The sequence below is a fragment of the Eumetopias jubatus genome, unplaced genomic scaffold, assembly GCF_037043125.1.
Source record: "Eumetopias jubatus isolate StellerSeaLion01/CBP00866 unplaced genomic scaffold, mEumJub1_p1.0 scaffold_3, whole genome shotgun sequence".
In the NCBI taxonomy this organism is placed as follows: domain Eukaryota; kingdom Metazoa; phylum Chordata; class Mammalia; order Carnivora; family Otariidae; genus Eumetopias; species Eumetopias jubatus.
The window spans coordinates 61,944,521-61,969,091 of NW_028274809.1; the positions used below are offsets into that span (position 1 = coordinate 61,944,521).

Genomic DNA, 24,571 nt, shown 5'->3' on the forward strand with positions numbered 1-24,571 from the left:
AACAATTCAAAGATTTGAGGCAAGAGTAAGACTCTAGATTTGTTGATATAAGAAACTTAAGAACTCAGAGTCCCAAAGTCCCAGAATTCTCAGATCCCTACCTTTGCCCAAGAGAGAAATGCAGAAAGATTGCTCCAGACTAAATCACTCTGTTAATTATCAGCTGAGGCTTTCATCCCAAACCCCAGGATAGTCATTGGGTGAGGTGGGCCAGACTTCAGAGAGCCAAGAGGACCCCTTTGGACTTGGCTCCACGCAGCCCTCAAACCTACACCCAAAGCAGGCTGAGTGACCTCTATGGATCCTTCCTGGAGACCCACTTTTAAATCTTGACCCTTTTGATCTTGCGTCTTGGATGGCAAAATAAAGTTGATCGCAAGGGAAATACGTTAACACCCCACCACCCCTAACTAAAAGAAAAGGGAAAAAGAGTGGTTTACCCAGTGCTCCTTCCCATAAGAGTTACCATCTCCCTAACATGGCTCTATCACTACTGTGGTCTTACTGCGTCCGGTGCCTGGGCTCACTCCTTGTGGGTGAGTGGAAGAAAGGGGGAAACTTGGGATCTCTCAAGAGTGTTGAGGGCTCCACTGGTGACAAGACTAAATCAGTCTTTCATTAAGAAGGCTGACAGTGATCTAAAGAATGAATTGCAGAGTTTGACTGTGGAGGCTGCGAGACCAGTTGGGGGTGCTAGTCCAATGGCTTGGGTTTGATGTTGATGAGGGACCACACCAGAACAGTGGTACAGGGGCTTGGAAAGGAGTTCTCAAGCCTTAGGGAGCATCAGAATCACCAGCAGGGCTTGCTAAAACACAGATATGTGGGCCCCACCCCCAGAGTTTCTGATTCAGTAGGTCTGGGTTAGGAATTGAGATAATCCATTTCTAACATGCTCCCAAGTAATGCGGATGCTACTGGTACAGGGTCCAAGCTTTGAGAACTACCGGAAGAGCACATTCCATGCACTAAGTAAAAAATGAAGTGTTTTCTTTTGTCCCCACTTAGAAAAGTGACATGTCCTTTGTGCTAGGGGCATTAAGATAAAACATAGAATATTAATAGTCCCTCACCAGTCAGCAAGGTTCCTAGGCACAAAAAGCTATTGTCACATTGTTATATACTGAACGTGGGTGCAAATAGTCACCCAAATCTACCAGTCCCCACGCCAAATTCTGAGACTACATTCAAAGCAACTTGAAAACAAAAGCCATCTTAAGGAAGGTTTCCAAATTTCACTGTAGGTAGTATCAGAATCAGTGCCAGGCATAAAGCCATTAAATTTGGCTTCTCGGTGGTCAAAATTCTTATTACGACTTAGCAATTTTCACAAGTTCTTAGTAAGACTAGATAAGTAGCACTAACATACATCACTTTTCACAAGATAACTCAGCTTAAGGAATTTCTGGGTTCATTGCATGTTAAAATGGTTAATTCCAGTGACTCTCAGCATTAGGCCACGCTGTGTTCTATCCACTAAGCCAGACTCAACACAAGCAGAGGCAGCAGATGGAGGAGGTTGAAAGTATCAAATACCAAAGTATCAGCTTTACTAGGCCACCTCCCTTCATAATTTAGACCCTTCTGTTGGAGATTTGAAAATATATTCTAGACAGATGACATGTTAACAGAATCATTTCATGGTTCAGCGTCCTCTCAGCATGATTTATCTATATCTGTAGGCACTGGAGGCCCCCTATTCAAGAGATTTATGAGCTACCTATATAATTCTATTTTGTTGAAAGGAAATGTGTGCATTATTGAAAAACAAAATGATAATATTTTAAGATTATGCCATTTTCCAATTAGAAGCTTTAAAGCTAAAACATGTTCACCACTTTTATGCCCCATCCATTTCTTTACGCCATTAGCAAATACTAAAATAATACCTTGAGGAGTAAAGGAGGAAGACCTCCTCATTTCTAAACACCTGGAAAGGACTTGATGTCACAAGACTGAGTATAAATTCCAAATCTCCTACTTAGTAGCAATCTTTATGGGCTTCAGTTTCCATATCTGGAAAATAAATATAATACTTCCTTCCAGAGTCTGAGAATTAACTGAGATAATGAGATAAATACATGTGGGGACACCTGGGTGGCTCAGTTGGTTGAGTGTCTGCCTTCGGCTCAGGTCATGATCCCAGGGTCCTGGGATCAAGACCCGTGTCGGGCTCCCTTAGTGGGGAGTCTGCTTCTCCCTCTCCCTCTGCCCCTCCCCCTGCTTATGCTTGCTTCTCTTCCTCTCTCTCTCTCTCTCTCTCAAATAAATAAAAATCTTTTAAAAATTAAAAAAAGCTTTAATAAACAAATAAATACATGTGGCTACAGCTTATAAATGGCGAAGTATTACACAACTCCACGACTGTAGAACTAGTAGTAGAAGCAGTAGTGTTAGTTGGAGTAAAACACCTTTTTTTTTTCCTTTTCTCTCACATTTACTATACAAGCTCAGCTAAAGAAAGGTTGATGAAATAAACAATTAAAGTTACCAAGTGTCTAAGTTCATGCAACAGTCATGAGTTATAGCTCCCTAGGTGAGTACCTCCTTGCCCTGACCCCCTTACCCCCACCAAGTTCTGTCCTCAGCTGACGTTGCAACAACCTTGCCACAACTGGAGGCAACACAACATGGCGGCTCTAGCAGTGGCTGTCAGGCTACGGCGGACTTCCACGCAGGGCAGGACCACAAGGACAGAGGCCTACCTTGTACAAGTGGTTGGATACTCCAGGTTAAAACAGCACTGGGCTTAAGAACAAGGAACAGAAGAGTCAAATCCCAAAATCTGAGAAAATAGGCGCAGGGAGAAATAAACAAGTACCTCGGATCTAAGCAGCCGTGAGCTCAGAGTGGATAAAAGCTGAGCAACATTTAGAGTGAAAACTTGATTTTACGGCTCCATCACCCTATCACTGTCAATCGTTCTCATCCCAACTCTAGTCCTGTTTCTCTTACAACTATTGAACAGACTTACGAGTTCTCTTGTTTCTTTTTATAATTTTCTTTTTAACACAAGTAATACATAAATATACCTTCCGTGTAAAAAACTGAAATAATACAAAAGTATAGAATCAAAGCAAAAGTGCTGCCTCTCCTCAGGGGAAACCATTGCTAGCAGTTTGACGTATACCCTTTGAGCCTTTTTCCATTTCACGTCCATTCAAATATGCAGAGATTCATAGTAACTGGGACCATACTGTACATAATCTGCAACTCGATTTTTTCCATTTAGTACCGAGTTTTTGGAACATTTGTTTTCAAAGTGTGGACCCCAGACCAGCTACAACATTATCACATGAAACTTTAGAAATACAAATTCTTCTGCCCTGCCCCCAACACCAGACCTCCTGAATCAAAAACTCAGGGAATAAGCCCTGATAGCTGTCTTTAAACAAGTACTGCAGCTGATTCTAATGCACACTAAAATTTTTTGTTTTTTTGTTTTTTTAAGATTTTATTTATTTGAGAGAGAGAGAAAGAATGAGAGATAGCACGAGAGAGAAGAGGGTCAGAGGGAGAAGCAGACTCCCTGCTGAGCAGGGAGCCCGACGCGGGACTCGATCCCGGGACTCCAGGATCCTGACCTGAGTCGAAGGCAGTCGCTTAACCAACTGAGCCACCCAGGCGCCCTGCACACTAAAGTTTGAGAACCTCTATTTTTGAAAGCTTTCCAGGTTGGGACATACAGATCTACACATTCTTTATAATGGATGCATATTACTCCATAGACTGTATATATCAAAGCTGTTTAGCCTTTGTCCTCCTGACAGATAGTTTCTTGTAAGACAAAAACTGTAGCAATGAACATTCGTATCATGAACTTTTGTGCTTTGTCTATAGATGGATTGCTAGGAGTGGAACTGCTGTGCCAAAGTGGTTTTTGTTTGTTTTTGTTTTTTCTAGATTTTGATACTATCAAGTTGCCCTCCAAAAGTATTTACCAGTATTCCCATCAAGGGTGGTAGTAATCGTTTCCCCACATTCTTAGCAACACTTGTTATTAGCAGTTTTTCTCAGTTTTACCAGTCTGATGAGTGAAACAAAAATGGCATAGTAAAATCACACGTTACCCGGGGGTTTAGGGTAAGTGCAGGTTCTAAGGCGGTAAAGTGAAAACCACGTATAGTCAAAATTACTCTGAAGATCTCTGAAGAATAGCTACTTTGGAGACCTACACACTCACTCCAAATATGGACAACTCAGCAGACTTTTTCCCAGGCTGTTTCTGGAGATCAAGATGAAATGTCTGGGGGCACTGCCATAAGAAAAGTACACATCTTTAAACACCAGACTCACACTCCATGAGGTAGAGTCTCTCACATCAAGCAGCAGCCTGTGAGATATGCAACCATGTGAGCAAATAGCAACTCCCCAGCTCATACCTTACCTGCACCCAGGCAAAACTGCCCCACCTTGAGCCCTCAGTTAAGCTGGATTCAAGTAACTTATGTGCCCCTTTGAAGGAGCTTGAGGGTGTTCCATTGTTTAATTTTATATTTTCTTTATTTTTATGTATAGCGATTAGAACATTATAAGCAGATTTTCAGGTTTTCAATGGCCATTTGTATTTCTTCCATAGAATGCCAAGTTCTTTTGCCTTTTTCAATTGGACCACTTTTTTTCTTACTTATTTAAAGGGTTCTTTATATATTTTGGAAATTAATTTTTTTATGTTATGTATATTGCAAGTATGTTCTTCCCATTTAAATACTGCTCATTTGGTACTCCTTTATATACTTGCATTATTTACCTGTTTCCTATGTCTTTCCAACTAGATGACTGTAAAACTAAAGAGCAGTGAGTGTGCCTTACATTTTAAAATGTTATCTCCTCATCCCCTCCAGCCCCCAAGTTTGTAGTAGAGTTACAAATAGGTCAATGTTCAATAAACCGAATGAATTATATAGGAAAGCAAAGTCTTAAGCACATAACCACATATTACTCAAGATTTAATACTCTGAGAAGTTTCCATTAGGATTCCTTCTTTCAAACACTCTATCCATTGTCCACTATTTTACATTATTACCATCAGAAAAAACCTATTAGGAACCATATAAGACTGTTTAAAGCTTTATAGACCTTCCTTTAATTTCTGCATCCATGGATGAGAATCTGTCATAAACTAGGAGGAATGAACTCATTAAAGATCCCTAGTTGTTACGATGCTTCCCTAAAACTTGGGCCTTCCTTCCCTCACTTGTATCAGTCCTTCTACTCCCTTCATGACAGAAGAAAAGGACGGTAAAGCACACTTCTATACACAGAGCACTGACTTTTTAAACACAAAAACTGTTAAGAAATAGGTGAGCCATAGAAAGAATTACTTAAAAGGGACACCTGAGTGGCTCAGTCAGTTAAGTGTCCGGCTCTTGGTTTCGGCTCAGGTCATGATCTCAAGGGTCATAATCTCGTGTGTTGTGAAATCGAGTCCCGCATCAGGCCCCACATTCAGTGCGGACTCTGCTTGAGATTCTCTGTCTCTGTCTCTGCCCCACCCCCCTTACTCAGGCATGTGTGTGTGCACAGGCTCTCTCTCTCTCAAACAAAATCTTAAAAAAATTTTTTTTAAAGAATTATTTAAAACTATTCTAAAAGCAGTGATAACTTCCTGTAGATATACTACAAAAATATAGTTAGTTTATAACTGGCAATAAACCAAACTGATCAGTTACCTAGAAATCCATTTGTTTAACTCAGGGAGTGTACCACGAAAGGGATTAAATACACTAAAGTTAGTTTAAAAATTAAAACTAAATGCTTTATTGACTTTCAATGTATTTTTATAGCCAAGGTGGGCATTCAATCTATACTCCATAAAATCCAAAAATTAATCTTGCATTAGGCCAACCCACCAGAAAGCTATATATGTGAGCTGTACTGTTTTATTAATTTTGACTGAATTTTTCCTTATAGTCATGATGTCAATCTATACTGAAAAACTGTTGTTGGATTTATCATAAAGATGATAGTGAAAACACTACTATGTTACCCATCCTGAGCACAAAGCTTGTTTTTAATCTTCTGAACACTGCAAACTGTGCAACTGAATGTATTTTGCTTTTTGGCTTGGCAGCTAGGAAGCTCAGAAACAAATGGGTAGTCCATGAATGAGTAAGAAATTAAGGTGCACATTTTGTTTATCAACCTTGCCTTGGCTTACTCTTTTCCCTATCTTTGTTTTCTATTTGTACAAGATTCCTTTCCTTACATATTTCATCTGGTTGCATAGTTTGTGTTTTTGTAAATGGTTTTAAATACTTTTGGGAATGAGCCAAATGATGGAGAGATGGATACCTAACTGAAGAGAAGAATGAAATCAAGCTGTTAGAGTGGAAGCTAAAAGTAAACCTTCAATAGAATCACAGGTTTTGTTCAAGCTACTAAGCCTAGCATTACCTGGGCCATAATCCAACCAGGGGGCTAAAGTCCTTTAACTCCCTGCCTAACTCCATCTACCTTGAAGCTCCTGGTTTTGACATTTCTCTGACTTGTCAGCTCCTTCACTTTGTCTCCTGGCCCCTACCTCACCTAATCTTGACTTCCCTCTGCTTATGAGTGCCTACATCTTGGCATGGAGACCTGGGTCCCTGTCTAATTTGCTGATTTTGGCCCCAGCCATGCTATAATTACTCCCAAATGCACATATGGTGTAAGTTTGTTGTTTTTTTTTTTTATCACATTTACCTTCCAAGCTATACAGAAAAGTGCTTTCTTTTAATATCTTTTTGGAATGCATGAATCTTTTCAGAGTGTTGGAGTCTCCAGTGGTATGATTTACAGGCAAAGAATTCATAGTTCTCTGAAATTGAGGCCAAGACTTAAAAATCTAGAGGAGCTACATATTCTTTAAGTGTCTATCTCCAACCAGAGGACGACTTTGGGAGATGAGGACAAAAGAGCCCTCTACCAGGAGGCAAAAGAGTTAAATAAAGAGATTGAGTCCTGATATGACAGTAAAACCCAATGACTTTCTGGTTTCTAATTACAGCATTCCAAATATGAATCTGTAAAATCTTAAGAAGTCTTTTAAAAACCCTGCCCTCATCAACAATCTCTTCTCAACATATGTTCATTTTCTACTCCCCACTTGCCCTTCTGCCTAACCTGATTTTCCCACTTGACGGGCCCTTTCACTGCCAAGCTGTGCTCACTGCCCTCAGATCCACTTACAGCTTAACTTTTGCCCCTGGCTTTTCGTTCTCATCCTGGCACTACTCTCCTGCAAAATCAGGCTGTCACCACAGGTCTCCTAAATGTCAAATCAACAGACATCCTCTTCCCAGTTTTCATTGGATTTATCCTTGTAAGTGCATGTGACAGTAGTAATAATAATAGCTACTATTTATTGAGCACCAACTGCATGCTAGGGCTCTTTGCCACATCATGTCTTTCCCTCATAGCCCCCAATAATGTTGATACTATCTCGGCTAAGAGAATTCACATAACTTATGCCAAATCACACAACCAGCAAGTGGCAGATTAGGGATTTAAATCTGGGAATGTTGGAATGGTGGTTTCAAGGTGGCAGCAAATTCTCTGCCACCACTCTACCAGTCAATTCTCAATCTCTGTCTTACTTGACTCAGGAGCATTTGATACAGTTGATCATTCTCTTTCAACTCCTTCTTTGGCTTCTGGAATACCACCCTTTTCCAGTTGTTCTCTTGCCTCAATGGCTACTGCTTCTCAAATTCCTTTCCCGGTTTCTCTTCATCTTTTCCATTTCTAAATGTGGGACGGACCAGCCTTCAGGACCTCTTACCTTCTTCATCTACATCCACTGCCAGGGTAAAGACCACTAGACCCATAAGAATAAATATCATTACATACACTCTGATGGCTCCTACATTTATACCTCCAGTCCAGATGTCTCCATGGAACTCCAGACTCCTCTGTGTCACTGCTTACTCATTATCTCTATTTGGATGACAAATTTGCATCTCAAACTTAAGGTCTGAAACAAAAATCTTGATTCCTGCCCTATCCCCTACCACGTCATCTCCTCCTACAATCATCCTTACCTCAGAAAATGGCGACTCTTACTATCTAGTTTCTCCAGCCAACAACCCTGAAATTTTTACTATGTCCTCTTTTTCACTCATGTGCTATATCCAACTCATCAGCAATCCTATCAACTCTGCCTTCAAATTATATCCATAATCCAACTAGTTCTCAGGGCGCCTGGGTGGCTCCGTCGTTAAGCATCTGCCTTCGGCCCAGGTCATGATCCCGGGGCCCTGGGATCAAGCCCTGCATCGGGCTCCCTGCTTCTCCCTCTCCCACTCCCCCTGCTTGTGTTCCCTCTCTTGCCGTCTGTCTGTGTCAAATAAATAAATAAAATCTTAAAAAAAAAATCCAACTAGTTCTCACCATCTTCACCTTGATCCAAGCTGCCATTCTGTCTTACCTGGATTATTACAGGTAAGAACCTCTTAACCTTGTGTCTCTGCCTCTACTCCTACCACCCCCCCCTCCTATTCACTAGCATTCCATTCTCCATGTAGTATCCAGAAGATCTTTAAACAGAAGTCACTTCATGGCACTTCACTACTCCAAACTCATAATGGCTTTCTATCTCATTCACAGAAAAATCCAAAATCATATGGAGGACTTAAGGCCTTACACAGTCTGTCCCCAGCTCTCTCTCTCTTCCATCATCTCCTACCTCTCTCCCTTTCTCTGTGTTCCAGCTGCCTTGGCCTCCTTACCATCCCTAAAATGAGCTCTCCTCCTTCCTACTTCGGGGCCTTTGCTCTTACTCCTTCCCTAGGCATGGCTTGCTCCCTCACTCCTTTTAGACTCTTCCCTTTACCTTATCAGACAGATCTTCCCTCAGCACCTTATATGATAGTAAATCCCACCCCAGGTGTCACTCTCTGTTCCCTTTATCCCACTTGACTTTCTTTAGTTCAGGCACCTATCACCACCTAGCATAGTATATACTTTCTTATTTCTCTCCCCCACTTTAAAATATAAACTCCATGAGGACAGGGAATTTGTTTTGTTCACTGCTGTGTCTGATACAGTACCTGATCACAGTATACACTTAATAAATACTTACCAAATGACTGAATAAGTTAATTCCAAGCATCAGCTCAAACCCCATTTTTAAGTAGGTCACTATTTACACAAATGCTCCTAAAGACCTGAAATAGTTTTAAATAGGAAGCTCTTACATTTTGCCAAATTCATTTGGCAAACTTTGTTACCCTAGGGTCATTCTTTCCTTACTTGTAATTTTGTGCCAGGTACGTTAATTTTTTTTTCAACCACTTTACAGTTGGAGAGTATACTCTTACCAAGCCACTGAACTCTTTCCTGGTTGATATACATATGTAGTTATAGTAGGGTTTGTTTTTTTCCTTTTTAATAGACACAGAAGTGCCAACATGTGAACTTTGGGAAGGAAGTGAAAAAATGCTCAACATCATCTGGCATCAGGAAATACAAATCAAAACCACAATGAGATACCACCTCACACCAGTCAGAAAGGTTAAAATTAACAAGCCAGGAAACAACAAATGTTGGTGAGGATGTGGAGAAAGGGGAACCCTCTTACACTGCTAGTGGGAATGCAAGCTGGTGCAGCCACTCTGGAAAACGGTATGGAGGTTCCTCAAAAAGTTAAAAATAGAGCTACCTTCCAACCCAGCAATTACACTACTAGGTATTTACCCAAGGATACAAACAGTGATCCGAAGACGCATCTGCACCACAATGTTTATAGCAGCAATGTCCACAATAGCCAAACTATGGAAAGAGCCCAGATGTCCATTGACAGATGAATGGATAAAGAAGATGTGGTATATATATATACACAATGGAAGATTACTCAGCCATCAAAAAAAAAAAAATCTTACCATTTACAACAATGTGGATGGAACTAGAGGGTCTTATGCTAAGCAAAATAAGTCCATCAGAGAAAGACAATTATATGATTTCACTCAAATGTGGAATTTAAGAAACAAAACAGAGGATTACAGGGGAGGAGAGGGAAAAATAAAATAAGACAAAATCAGAGATGGAGACAAATCATGAGACTCTTAACTATAGAAAACAAACTGAGGGTTGCTGGAGGGGAGGTGGGTGGGGGGATGGGGTAACTGCGTGATGGGCTTTAAGGAGGGCATGTGATGTAATGAGCACTGGGTATTATATAAGACTGACGAATCACTGACCTCTACCTCTGTAACTAATAATACATTATATGTTAATTAATTGAGTTTAAATTTTAAAAAATTCTGCAGGTAAGACCGTAGAGGTTTGATGGTGTCATACTAATAATTTCCTGCATGATATACACTAAGGAAGAAGTTCATCATTAACATAAATCCATAGTTCAGGTAGTCTTCAGGGTAATTTTGAATTTTGAACCTGAATATTACCAGGTAATATTTCCTGATAAGTATGATCACCTTGTCATTGTTTTTAGCCTGATGTGGTTGATGGAGAGCTTGTCCTAGGAGGACAAGCTTTATCATCTCAGCCATGTTTTCTGTTGCTCCCTTGTGCTTGCATTAGAATTAGATCAATCTGCGGTTTCTTTAAAGAAATCTTTTAAAGCCACTGGTCTGCTTTGTGAAGATCTAGTTAGCTGAAACTCGATGGCATTTGCCATATAATCACTCAACAAGGCACTTTTTACTTCAGTGCTTTCTAGTACTCTAAAATAGAACCCACAAGTGGGACCTCCTCAGCCCCTTGATGGAACTCCCTCATGATTCATCTGCAGACCAGCCAGACAAAACCATCCAATGCTTAGATTGAGTGAACACACTAGTGTTGAACTTCATACATAGTAAGAGGAAAGCATAATTTGTTTCTTGTTTTTTAGATAAGAAATAAATAGAAGTCCTAGTATTTTCTCTCTGCACCCTGGTGGATTGCTTTGTATCCTCCCATGTTGGAGACCACTGGAACAGTCAGTATCTTTCCTTTATTCCTCTTCTCCCTCAAGTGTTTGTTGACATGAATGAGTATATAAGGAACCAATGAGGCCAAAAGGGTGAGGTCTGGGGCAGGGGAAGTGTGGAAGAAAGTGGAGGAAGTGGTATGGGTTTGTTTCCTCTCTGGCTCCTTGGACTGACTAAAGGAATGAGGACAAAAATAGAAGGAACTGCTTTTCCGGAGGGATTTGATGCTCCTCTGATAAGAGAGGAGGGTCAGAAGCTGACCAAAATGGGGAGGCTCTGGGCACAAGTAGAGTTGCTCAGGGACCCAACCGACAGAGTGTGGCTCAGAGCTGAGGAAAGGGCTTACTTTCCTTCTTCTGAGTAGAAAACAGTGCTTTGGCATCCTGAAACTGGAAGGCTATGAGTGATCAGAACCAGCAGCCCCACAAGCAGGGGTGTTCTGATGGTGACTAAGTGGACAACATACAAGGGCAAAGAAGAGCCAGATGGGAAACAAAGAAGAGGGCAGAGGTCACATTATGATGGTAACTCAAAATGGCTGTGGGCACAAATGGAGCACATCCTTGAGGATTTCTAACAATTTCTGGGCAATACTTTGGGGGTTACTGGAGGCAGAATAATGGACCCCAAAGATGTCCATGTCCTAATCCCTTGAATCTGTAAATATGTTAGGTTATATGGCAAGGGAGAGTTAAGGTTACAGATGGAATTACAGTTGCTAATCACCTGACCTTAAGGTAGAAAGATTACTGGGGATTACCTGGTTGGGACCAGCACAATCACCAGTATCCTTAAATCAGGAATAGGGAGGCAGAAGAATGAGTGAGTGTCAGATTGATGAAATGTGAGAAAGACTTGACCAGCCACTGCTGACTTTGATGATGGAGGAAGGAGACATGAGCCAAGGAATGTGAGCAGCCTCTAGAAGCTGGACTAGGCAAGAAAATGGATTTTCCCCTAGACCCTCCAGAATGGAAGTCAGCTCTGATGACTCCTGGATTGCAGCCCAGTGAGATCCAGATCAGACCCCTGACTTTCCAAACTATAAGATAATAAATTTGTGTTGTTTTAAGACATCAAGTTTGTGATAGTTTGTTATAGTAGCAATAGGAAGTTAGCACAGGGGATGTGCAGCTCAGATCTTGCTATTTTGGAGTTGAGCCTAAGGACATTAGAAACACATAAATATAAAGCAATATTATCATGCAGATGCTGAATGGGTTCCAGAAATTTCCAAATTAGCCAGGATCCCTGTGAATTGGTGGCAAACACCTACCTCCTCAGCCCTTTAGGTACCATCCCCTCACTCTTCTGGAAGGAAGAAGGAAAGAAAATGATACTTTCATCAGAGCTAGGCATGGACTGCAGGGTAAGGTCAGCCAGAAAAGGCTATACCTATCAAGACTGATGAGTTAATGTAGCATGCATGCAGGAGCTTCCAGCCCAAGGGAAAGAGGGGGAGGAGGGATCAGCAGTCTGACTCCTGATTTCAGCTCAGGTCATGATCTCAGGGTCATGACATCAAGTCCCACAACGGGCTCCATGCTGGGCATGGAGTCTGCTTAAGATTCTCTCCCCCATCCCATGCTGGCACGTTCTCTCTATTGAAAGAAAGAAAGAAAGAAAGAGAGAGAGAGAGAGAGAGAGAGAGAGAGAGAGAGAAAGAAAGAAAGAAAGAAAGAAAGAGAGAGAAAGAGAGAGAGAAAGAAAGAAAGAGAGAAAGAAAGAAAGGAAGAAAGAAAGAAAGAGAGAGAGAGAGAAAGAAAGAAAGGAAGAAAGAGAGAGAGAGAAAGAAAGAAAGAAAGAGAGAGAGAGAAAGAAAGAAAGAGAGAGAAAGAAAGAGAGAGAGAAAGAAAGAAAGAAAGAAAGAGAGAGAGAGAAAGAAAGAAAGAGAGAGAGAAAGAAAGAAAGAAAGAGAGAGAGAGAGAAAGAAAGAGAGAGAGAGAGAAAGAAAGAAAGAGAGAGAGAGAAAGAAAGAGAGAGAGAAAGAGAGAAAGGGAGAGAGAGAGAAAGAAAGAGAGAAAGAGAGAAAGAGAGAAAGAGAGAAAGAAAGAAAGAAAGAAAGAAAGAAAGAAAGAAAGAAAGAAAGAAAGAAAGAAAGAAAGAAAGAAAGAAAGAAAGAAAGAAAAGAAAGAAAGAAACGAAAAAAGAATACAAAACCAAAGTAAGTGGGAGCTGAGGGTTCAGATACAGAAGAAGCAATAAGTGGCAGGGCCCAAGAGGAACCCCCCTACCCCACCCCATGTGCCTCACTATTCCCTGAACTGGCCACATGTTTCTGTAAAGCTAAAGAACAAACCCTGGGTGAGGCCTGGTGGAGATCAATGCCCATCTCTCGTGCCAGTATGAAGCATAATCCTGAGATGCTCACCTGCCCTCTGTGCAAGCATGAAGGACCGTCAAGACATGAAAAGCAGATGGTACTGCTCCTTGGATCATACTCCACAGTGCCTGGCCTTGCCCAGGTGAACACCTGGATTTTCTGGGAAACCTCCCTCAACCTCACAGCACCTGTCTCAGATAGGCCACCACAGCTACTTCTGAATGCCCAAGTATTACTTGTACAACACAGTCCCCTTTGTTCTGAGATGGCAGACTGACAGTTAAGAACCATCTCATTTAATTCCACACTCCATTCCAGAAGTCCTGAGTCTGGGGGAGAACTCAGAGAAAAAAATGCAGAGCTCTCTTTCCACACTGAACACTGTGGAAGGAAGGGAGTCTTCCCTGCCCAGGCAGGTCTAGATGAGGAAAGGAGTTCTTGGCTCAGTGGTCTAGAACAAGGGAGAAGAGGAACCTCTCACGTACCCACTTCCTATCTAGAAGCATGCAGATGCTGAATGGGTCCTGCTAGGCCCCTTATGTAAGTATGTCTTGATTCCTACAGAAATGCCACCTGGGGTTGATGGGGTGGCAGGCTGGCCAATCTAACCCTCCCCTACCCCCAGGACTCTCCCTACCCCCAGGAGCACCTTCCTTCCACCTCCAACTCCCCATCTTTAATCATGCCCTTGGCAGCGCTCCAGGAGCAAAAGACTCAAAACTATGCAAAGTCACTGTATTTGTTTCCTAGGGCTATCAGTACAAAATATCACAAATTAGAGGGCTTAAAACAACAGAAATTCATTCCCTCAGAATTCCAGAGGCTGAAAGTCCAAAATCAAAGTGTTAGTGTAGCCATACTCCCTCTGAAGCCTCTAGGAGAGGCTCTTTCCTTGTCCCTCCAGCTTCTGGTGGCCTAGGCATTCCTCAGCTTGTGGCAGCACCACTGTCTTCCTGCGTGTCTCTTTCCTCATCCGTCTCTGTGTAAATGTCTAAATGTCCTCATCCGTCTCTGTCTAAATGTCCCTCTTCGTTTAAGGATGCCAGTCCTGTTGGATGGGCCCAGTATGACCTCATTCTAACTTAATTAATTGTATCTGCAGTAACTCTATTTTCCAAGTTAGGTCATATTCTGAGGTACTAGAGGGTCAGGACTTCAAGGTACCTTTTTGTGGGGGACACACCACAATTCAGTCCAAAGCAGTCATGGTTGACTATTCTGCAAGAATTCTCTTTTCTACTTTTACATTCTTCATAATGTGCAATACAGTCTCATCCGTATCATCTGTCATTTCTCAATTCTCAACCACAGAGTGGGGATGGAAAAGGCAGGAACCAGAATTCCCAGCAGAGATTATAGCTTTGAAATATAACTAAACAAACAACAGTCTAATGGTTATTTCTGGGCAGGGTTTTTCTCAACCCTGGTTGCACCTTAGAATCATCTGGGGAGGGGCACCTGGCTGGTTCAGTTGGTGGAGCATGCGACTCTTGATCTGTGTTGTGAGTTCAAGCCCCACATTAGGTGCAGAGATTACTTAAAAATAAAATGTTAAAAAAAATTAATCTGAGAATCATCTGGGGAAACTCTGAAATATAAAACAATATGCATGTTATTACAAATATGTATCTGTTAATTATATATTTATATAAATGCTGCTCTTAAACCCAGATCAATTACACTGGAATCTCTGGGGGGTAGTATCCAGGAGCTGGTATTGTTTAAAGCTCCCAGGGGATTCTTAACCTATAGCTAAAACTGAGGAACCCTGTCCTGGGTGAGACTCTGCTGTAGGGAACTGCTATAGAGACCACCCCTGCAGTTGGGTGACTACTCACATTCCTCTGTATTGAGCCCCTTCAGAATGTAGGGAGGAAACTGAAGAAAATATATAGGCCCAGTTATCTGAGGGTAAAACATTCTGCTTAAGGGTGGTGCCATTTCTGCCCCTCTGAAGGGTGAAATGACAGATTGGTGACAGAGCAGGACCAGAAACAGCACCCAAGTGTCCATCCCAGCTTGAAATGCCAGCTTCAGGCCCATTAGACTCTGCCTGGGTAGGACTCTCTTGTAACAGTTTGAGTGTGGTACCCAGAATGAAGCCATCATTTCAAAGGGGCTTCTGACTGGGCCATAGCCAATGTGGGGGTAGGGGTGGTATTTGTTTTGACTATTAAACCTTATGTTAACCATGCAGTTAACTGATTTGTCTCCTACTGGACTTACAGTCACAATTAAATTCATTTTTCCCCTGTGGGTTATGAAGCCATGGCTGTCAGCCGGTAAAGCTTACCAGAGTTTCTGAGTTGTTTGTTAGAAATCCCCATTGTTCTTGACAACTGAGATCTTTTGGGGTTCCAAGTCTGTCATCCAACATACCAGCTACCCTTCCATGAATGTGACCAATAGGCTACCAATGTCCTCCAACTCATTACAAATTTTAAAACATTCAACAGGCAGGGTGGTCAGCAGAACCCTGCCCAAGGCCTCTAGGACTTCCTTTGCCAGGTTGACACTGACACCATTATCAAGCATTCCTTAATACAATCTTTCTTGGGTATGATCCATCACTACCACCATTCTCTAGCCTACGTTTCTCCATCATGGCCACAAAGATATCACAACACATTTTACCTAAAGGCAAAATTACAAATATGTCTAAAACACTCTCCATTTTGTACCAGTCTTGCCAAACAAGGACATTAATCTGACATGTCTTACTTTTAGTGAACCCATGCTAATTCCTAGTGATCACAACTTTTTCTCCTAAGAATTCACAAACTATTCAAGGAAAAGAAAAAAAAAAATCTTAGTAATTAGTCTATAATGAAAGTCAAGCTCACCAGGTAGTAATTTGCAGAGTCTGCCTCCTTCTGTTTTTTGAAGAATTGTAGCACATCCTCCCCTTTCCACTCCTTGAACACTGTTCCTGTTCTGCAGAATTCTTCCAAGATCACTGACAGCGGGTCAGCAGTCTTACCTGTATATTCTCTCAGTACCTGGGCTATCACTCCTCCCGGCCAAGAAACCTGAACTCATCTAAAACAACTAAGTGCTCTCCTTACAATTCCCTTGACTGGCTTGGGTTTGTATCTCCAGTTGCCAATGTTTTTAGCCATTCCAGGCTGGGCTAAAAAAAACTCATTCTCTTTGGTGGAAAAAAATGGGAGCAAAATGGAGCCCAACCTAGGCTCAGTGCTGCCTACAACTCCTACTCCTGTACTTTTACCTGGGGACAACAGATTTCCAGAACCTGGGCGAAGTTTGTACCTATCAAGGGAGCTAAAGGGGCCCTATTGGGGGAGGCAGCCAAACCCCCATCACACAACTCATCCACCAAGCACAAAGCCACCACAAAGATGGAACTGATAGGAAAGGAAAAGCACTGTGGCCTCAGCATCTCCATTCATTGTAGACACACTGGGAGTGGAGACAAGGCCAGCTCTGCTTCCCAATGCGCAGTTCCTGTCATTACATTCACGGGTGTGTATGGGGGCAGGGGGAGAGTCCATATCTCTTAGGAGTGTGTCTATTAACAAAGGAGTTGTGACAATGGATATTCATGGCAGAGTCCTTCAGACAGGTGCAGTAGAAGTAGTAAGGATTTACTGAAAATCAGTCTTCATTCTCTCTCAATTCCCCATACAATCATCAATCAATCACTTAGTTAAACTTTCAAATGACTGATCTCAGGGTGGCTCTTTTGAATAGAAGTTTTCAATTCTGGAGCTACAAGGGAAAGCAAATTCCTTACATACAACTATACCCTTGGGAATTTTTCTCTGGGAGCACCCAGCAAAAATCAAATGATTACTATGAACTGTTCTGAGCATTTTACATTAACTGCTCCTAACAATTCTGTGAAGCTGATAGTATTCACATCTCCATTTTACCAAGGAGGAAGCTGAAGAACAGAGACATTAAGTAACTTGGTCAAGTTCATACGGCTTGAAGGTGGTAAAGGTGGTATTTGAACGCACATAGACTAACTGTAGAACACTTATCTATGGTAAACTGATTGCAAAAATGGGCCAATTTTCTACCCCTTCCTGCTTGGAACCCTGTCACCAATGTGAGAACAGCCCTGGCTAGCTTACTAGAGGATTAGGAACCGCATGAAGCAGAGCCTAGTCGTCCTAGCCAAGGCCATCCTGGACCAGCCAGCCCCCAGCCAAATCCCCAGTTAACCACAGATGCATGAGTAAGCCCAGCCAAGATCCACAGAACCACCCAGAAGCCTGACAGACTCATGAGAAATAATAAATGATTACTGCTTTAAGCAACTAAGTTTGGGGGTGGTTTGTTACATACCAGTAAATAACTGATACACCAATGCTTGACCAATACTCTACATTTTCTTTCTGATGACACTGGCTTCATCAGACTCTAAGATTCTCCTGGAAAGGGCAGCTTCTGCCATGAAAAGCCTTCCTCCAGACTACTCCCTTATCTCTCTTCACCCTTGTGTTGCCCCTGTCCTACCACTATGACAACCTATCAAGGCAGTTTATAAATATTCCTCACCTTTAGTCCCTAGCTTTTTCTGGAATCAAGAGGAAACTAGGGTACTTCAAAAGTTTTGGTACTATTTTGAGCTCTGTTTCCTTGTCTACCCTCTTTGCCCATCTCGCCATCATTTAGGAGCTAAGCTGGAATTAGCCATAGTCGTGCCAAAATAATGAAATCAGAGTATGAGGGAGAAAGAATGGGTAGTGCTGTAAATCAATACCTCTCATTCTCGGGCCTTTCCCTTCTCTCAGGATAGGCTTCTTACTCAACATGGATAGGGACCAGCAGTCCCTGAAGGCACGCTTCTGCTTTGCCACCTGATCCCCAAAGGAAACCTTGTAGAGCTGAACTCTCCCTGCCTGCCAGGATTCAGGGGGGCAGCAAGGCGCACCTCCACAGGAACTAACAGCCCCAGCTGTTCAACTCAAATTTAAAAAGAGTTTGGAAACATGTTCCACAGAGTGGAGGCCTTCTGGGGCATTTCTTCCAGCTGCCTCCAGCTACTGTGTTCCTAAGGAAATGGACAGGAGACTCCCGGGGAGAAGGGGCACCCCTAAGGCATCCTGAGGGATAGGGACCACAATCCACTGAAAATGGGACTAGAAATCTCCCAAAGAAAGAAAAAGACTCAAAAAGACTACTGTTTTTCCACTGGATTATTTCAAAACTTTTTTTTCTGTTAGGCACTCAGTAAATACTTAATGATGCTAATTCTTCTAGCTTTTCTTGCTTTATGAGTGAAGCTGAGATTGTGAGGGTTCGTTGCTCAAAAGGCCAATAGCTAAGTGACCTGGGTTGGTGAAGAGAAACCAAAATTTCCCAGGGCAAATCTAGCCTTACTGTGCCATTAAACACCCACCCCCCTCACTCATTACACTTCAACAACAATAGTTTAGTTTTAATTTCTTTTCCTTATATTTCACAGCCCTAAGGGAAAATGTCCTGTGACAATTCTGTAATAGTAAGACAATTACTGGTGACTCAGGGCTCCCTGCTGCCTCTGCATCCTCTTGCAGCTGAGGAGCAGGCTTCCCACGTAGGAACAATTTGGCTTGTGAATTAGTAAAGTCAGAATAAAAAGAATCTTTACCTTTAAAAATGATAGAAATTCAGAGGAAATTTGATGAAAATTCAGCTCAAGGACTCTGTTTCAGAACAAGAGTCAATTGTAGGCACTGGGTCCCTGAGAAAACCTTTCAATTAAACTCACAAATATTTTAACTGGGAATTTACCTTTTCTGAGCCCACCACCCACATCATCCAGGAACCCGAAGAGTATCCTTTTTGATTTCTCCTCCTTAGTCTTCTTTTTTTGCTATCCAACTTCTGCCCTTTTCACCTTTGACAATGAATAGGAGAGAATAAGTAAAACTGTTCTTCTTGAGAGAAAAACAAACAAATAAGCCCTGCGTTATAACTCAAGCACTCAACCAGAGCCTAATTCAGGGTGAACAGTTAGAGATGTCCTAGGTTAGAGGACACAGGCATCCCCAAATTCCCAGCAGATTGTGTTCCAAAACACTTTTGTGAATGGGTAGTTTAGAGCTTAGACAGATTTTTTCCCATAAGCATAAAGTTCTAGGGATAGGTTAAGTCCTCAGACTCAACCATAAAACTCTACTTGGCCACAAGAGTCTAATAATGCACCCAAAGTGAGAACTTTAGGTGTTACATTGCCTCCTCCTAAACAATCATTTAAAATAGTTTCCATGAGAGAATGCATGAGAGGCGATGCCAGAAACAGATTTCCACTTACCCCAGAACCAAAATGAGCTTTTCCTACTTAAAAAAAATAAGAGGAAGGTGAAGGGGGAGGAGATTCTGGCTATACCAGAAGTAGCCCTGATGCGGCAGGTGCAGGTTTTCCAAGGAGGGTAGGATGGGACAGGAACTTCTGGGTCCCAATAATGATAACCTGAAATGCCTCTCTGCTTTTACATAACTTATGTTCTGCAATTCTTTAGTTCAAACACTTGTCTTAAGTGTTTTAAATTAGGAACTAGAAGGTAGTTACTTAAAAGGGAGTTTGGAGAAGGAAGGGATTTTTGGTTTGGGGGTCACAAATCAATGAGCTAAGGAAGACCTATGTTGACCTGTGATGACACTCTTGATTTCTGTTCTTCAATTTCATGGCTGACACAATCATTGATGCTAATAAAATTCTAACTCTCAGGTTTATAGTAGCAGTTTAAATTGGGAGCAGGAAGAATGATGCTGGATTATAAGCTTCTTAAAGACTAGGATGTCCCATTTATTTCTGTATACTTCAGTCCCCTTGTGCTTAACTCATAATTCATTGATAAATAAATATAACTTAAGAGGGGCTTTAACTTTTCAATGTACAGTTGATCCTTGAACAACATGGGCTTGAACTGAGTGGGTCTATTTACAGGTAGATTTTTTTTTTCAGTAAACACAACAGACTGCTATAAATGTACTTTCTCTTCCTCAAGATTTTCTTAATAAAATTTTCTCTTGCTTACTTTATCATAAGACTCCAGTATATAATACATATAACATACAAAATATGTGTTAACTGACTGTTTATGTTATCTGTCAGGCTTCTGGTCAACAATGGGCTCTTAGTAGTTCTGTTTTGGGAGACTCAAAAGTTAAATACAGATTTTCAACCACAGAGGGTTGGCACCACTGCTTGTCCAAGGATCGACTGTAGTCGCAAACATGTGGGCTTTGGAGTTAAAAGTTCTCAGATTGAAACCATTTTCCTCCATGGGTGCATGACCAGGGACTTTCTCCCTGGGCTTCCAGTTTTCTCCTCTGGAAAAAAAAGGGTGATGATGGTATCTACCTCAACAGGGTCACTGTAGGGATTGATGCATTTGTATTTGTGAAACACATAGCACTGTGCCTGCCACATAGTTAGCACTCAACAAATCTATGCTATTATTATTTTTCCATCATCATTTAGCTAGCTACCCTAGATTCTGCCCCAAATTAGTTTCTCAGGGAATTTAGAAAACGTGAAAGTTGATGGTATAGTAGGTTGAACTGTGGCCCCCAAAAGACTGTCCATTTGGGACCTGAAAATGTGACCTCATTTGAGATGAGGGCCTTTTGCAGATGTAATTAAGACAAGGGTCTTGAGATGAGATCATTCTGGATTAGGATGGGTATTTATAAACCAATAACAAGTGTCTTTCTGGGACATGACAGAAAAGAAAACAAGGAGAGACAGAGAAGAAAGCCACATGAAAATGGAGACAGAGATTGGGATCATGCTGCCACAAATCAAGGAATACCAGAAGTAACCAGAACTTGGAAGGGGCAAGGAAGGATTCTCCTCTAGAGCCTTGAGAAGGAGCATGGCTCTGCCAACATTTTGATTTTGGACCTCTGGTCTCTAGAACTGTAAGAGAATACGTTTGTGTTGTTTTAAGCCACCAAATTTGTGGTAATTTGTTGTGGCAGCCTTAGGAAAATAATGTACAGCTTGGGTACAGTTTGGAACAACATAAATTTGGTGATGAAAACAAGCTTAAACATGAACTGGCAATTATCATGAGTTCTCCTTTCTTCAGCATACTGCAGGGAACCTTCTCTTTAGGAAGGGAAAATCACCGGCTTCAGGGACTGGAATGTTCAGGCCATTGTGTCCCATCCACTCCCAGCCAAAGACATTTCGGCTAGGAATCTTAAAAACATTCTGCATTTTCCACAAGGAAGGAAGTGGAAGTACTCGATATGTGGTAAGAAGGTGGACAGAGTCAGCCTCTATCTGGCCCTGAATAAATGGGCAGGCAACACAGCTCTTAGTCCTTGTCCAATAAACACACTCACACTGGTCCCCACTGCCTTTCTGACTCCCATCTAAGGAGGTCAAAGAGGTCATTAGCCAAAGGTTCCAAGCTAAGGAAAGATACCTGGTTGCCAAGAGAGCAACATAATTGTATTTTTTCTCCTAACTCTATGGGTTGTTGCAATTACATATTATGAAACAGATCTCCTTTTAAATGAAAAAAATATCCAGGTCTTCTGCGAGATCCTTCTAAGCCTGAGAAAGTCATCAGGGAGATGTCAAATCCACTGATACCCAGAGAAATGGTTTTCATTCTTTGCCTCTCTTCTAACTGCTAGAGAAAAATAGCAGCAGACAGAGCAGCAACCGTCAGGGAGGCGTGACTTTTTTTGGAGCAAAGGCGGTAGACAAGATGACACATGCTGACAGGTTCAGCAAATAGTGGATGCTGTCACAATCAGCAGATAACTTCTGTGCGTTTGTGATGTAGGAAAGACTGCAAGTCACGCAGTATTTCAAAGACAGGTCACAATTACTCCATGTGTCATCTTCTAACGTGAAGGTCAAAATCTAATGTGAAGGTCAAAAGAAAGGGGAAGGTGCTCCAAAAGAGATGGAGGAAGAGCAAGGAGACCTGTGTGCGAGCAAATCAACCACCTCCAGGCAGGTCTCACTTCATATTTCCTAACAGTGTCCAGGGAAGCTATGTAATTATCTGCTTTGTTGACATCTGAGGCTCTCACCTCACATGTAACCAGCACTTCATTAATTCCTAAGTCCTTTGCAGCTTGTGAAAGTCACATCTTCCCTGACTCAGGAAAGGGTTTCTTTTCTTCCCTTATTTTGGTAATTTACTCAATTTATTTCCAGTAAAGAAGTCTGTAAAGGGAAGAGGCCAAGTGAGGAAAGGCAAAGGAGGAAGCCACATACGGTGTTCTGGAGCCCAGAATATTCTGAAATGGACCTCATTGCTTAACTGAAGGGAATTCCAGAACACCTAAAACACTCATAACCAAATTGGGGGGAGGGAATCAGAAGCCAAATGTCTTCAAAGGATTTTTGTCATTACTTGTCATTTTCTTTTCTCCATCAGGGAAGAAAATGCTGAGAGAATGAGAGAGAGAAAGAACCCCATGAAACACACAGGTAAATAATCTGAGTGCCTATTTAAAATAGTAAATGCTTAATTTTTCCACTCTCTATCAAAGAGCTTTTCTGAGGAAATATACATTTTTAGCACTCAAAATTAAAATAGTACACACACATATGTGCTTGGTCAATCCACAGTACTTCATAAGAGAACTGCATGATTCTAATTGTCAGGGTAATTTTTAAGTAAATTACTTGATGAGTATAAAAAGCTATGCAGTATATGCAATTATGCTACATTTTAATTTTTAAACCTCTCTCCTTCCTGCCCAGGAATGTCAAGTTGGCTGTTAGGATTGGGACAACGGCAAGTGTTCGGCACATATAATCACACCAAGGATCTGCTGACTGATTATTGTTGACATTACCTAGTTCAATCTGATTCATCGCTTGGGCAAGAACCAAGAGATGGTAAAAGGGCAGGAGGTTAGATCGGAGGAGAAAAAGTTTCAACCTATGTTAGGATAAGAATTTTCTAACAACTGTCCTGTTCCTGGGGTTCACCCTGTCTGGAAGCAGGCAGTGTGGGGCTTGGTTATTTGTGTTTCAGATCTGGAAGCTTCTCCCAAGATGGAAGAAGTGAGGTGCAGAGATTACTAGAGACCAGAGACTTGGCTGGGCACAAAAGCAAGCTCAGAGGAGTCACCGAAGATGAAGTCTATTTAAACACACGCACGCGTGCGCGCGCACACACACACATCCCTTCTAAGCTGTCTCACATTTACACCCTATGAAATTTTTGAATGGGTGGTCTGTACACAAACATATACTTAAAAAACAGAAAGAAAAAAATATGCCCAAGTAGATGATTTCTTATCAAAAGTACATATATCTTGCTAATCAGAAGCCACACCTTAATTCTGATCTTTGGGCAATTATGTGGTCCCAGTAAATAAACGATGAAAAGTAAATGATTTGTAAAAAATCAAAGCACACACACAAATCATACCAGACACCATTTCTCATTTTCTGACATATTACTGAATACAATACTGTTTTTGGTCCTGCATTCTTACATCGTTTTGAATGATCACCAGACTATTATTAATTTTAAAAGTCAGTCACTTTGTCTGTTCTTCTAATTGCCTGGACTTGTTTTTGTACCTTGGAAAAAGCAAAAAGACCAACCCTGACTTGGGTGGGAATCATTTTTGGAATAATGGTGGGTGGTTGTTCACATCTGGATTAGGTATAAAACGATAACATTATGATGATGAACACCACAGAGCCTCATCTGCATATAAATAGAGCTAATCAGAAATGCAAATTGCAATCAGAAGAAATTTTTAAAGGCTGTGTGATTGTGCAGATAAGGAAAGGTTAACACTTGCATTGTTAAAGTAGTTAAACGGCTGCAGCTCAGCTCCGGCTTGGAGCGGCCCAGTCTTCCTTTGAATGAGAAATGTGGAGGGTAAAAACCTCTTAATTTGCAACCTGGCCAGGACCGAGCTCCCTGATTGCTTCGTTTTCGGTAATTAGAGCCTTAAGCAGCCAAACAGCAGCCCGATTCCGATGAAAGACAAACAACCAAACCTCTTGTACAAACGCCTAATGAAGACATACAATAGAAAATATACTGGCATTTAAATGCCCTCCAAACAGACCTCTTTCAGCACAATGTCCCATTGAGATGGAAATCAGGGGACGGAGAGAAGGTCTTATAACTGATTCACTTTTCTGATATTTTTTCAGTGCTGCTCTGAGTGGATATGAAAACATGCAGTTTTTCATCCCCAAATTTTCCTGAATACTCGAGAAAGATTCAAACAAACAAAATGACCAGATGTGATTATATAATTAAAAAGAAAACACCAGTATTTAGACAGATTACTTAATCCAAAATTGCATTTTTAGTCCTCTTGTGCAAAGCACAATAAACATGTATCTCAGAAAAATCAGAGTACTGAAAATATATGCAAT

At 41.5% G+C, this 24,571-nt stretch overlaps 1 protein-coding gene across 2 annotated transcripts in view; it reads right to left on the reverse strand.

Annotated features, from left to right (window-relative positions):
• MYO3B (myosin IIIB) overlaps window positions 1–24,571 on the reverse strand; it is a 382,159-nt gene that overhangs the window by 323,051 nt on the left and 34,537 nt on the right. The window lies entirely within an intron of this gene.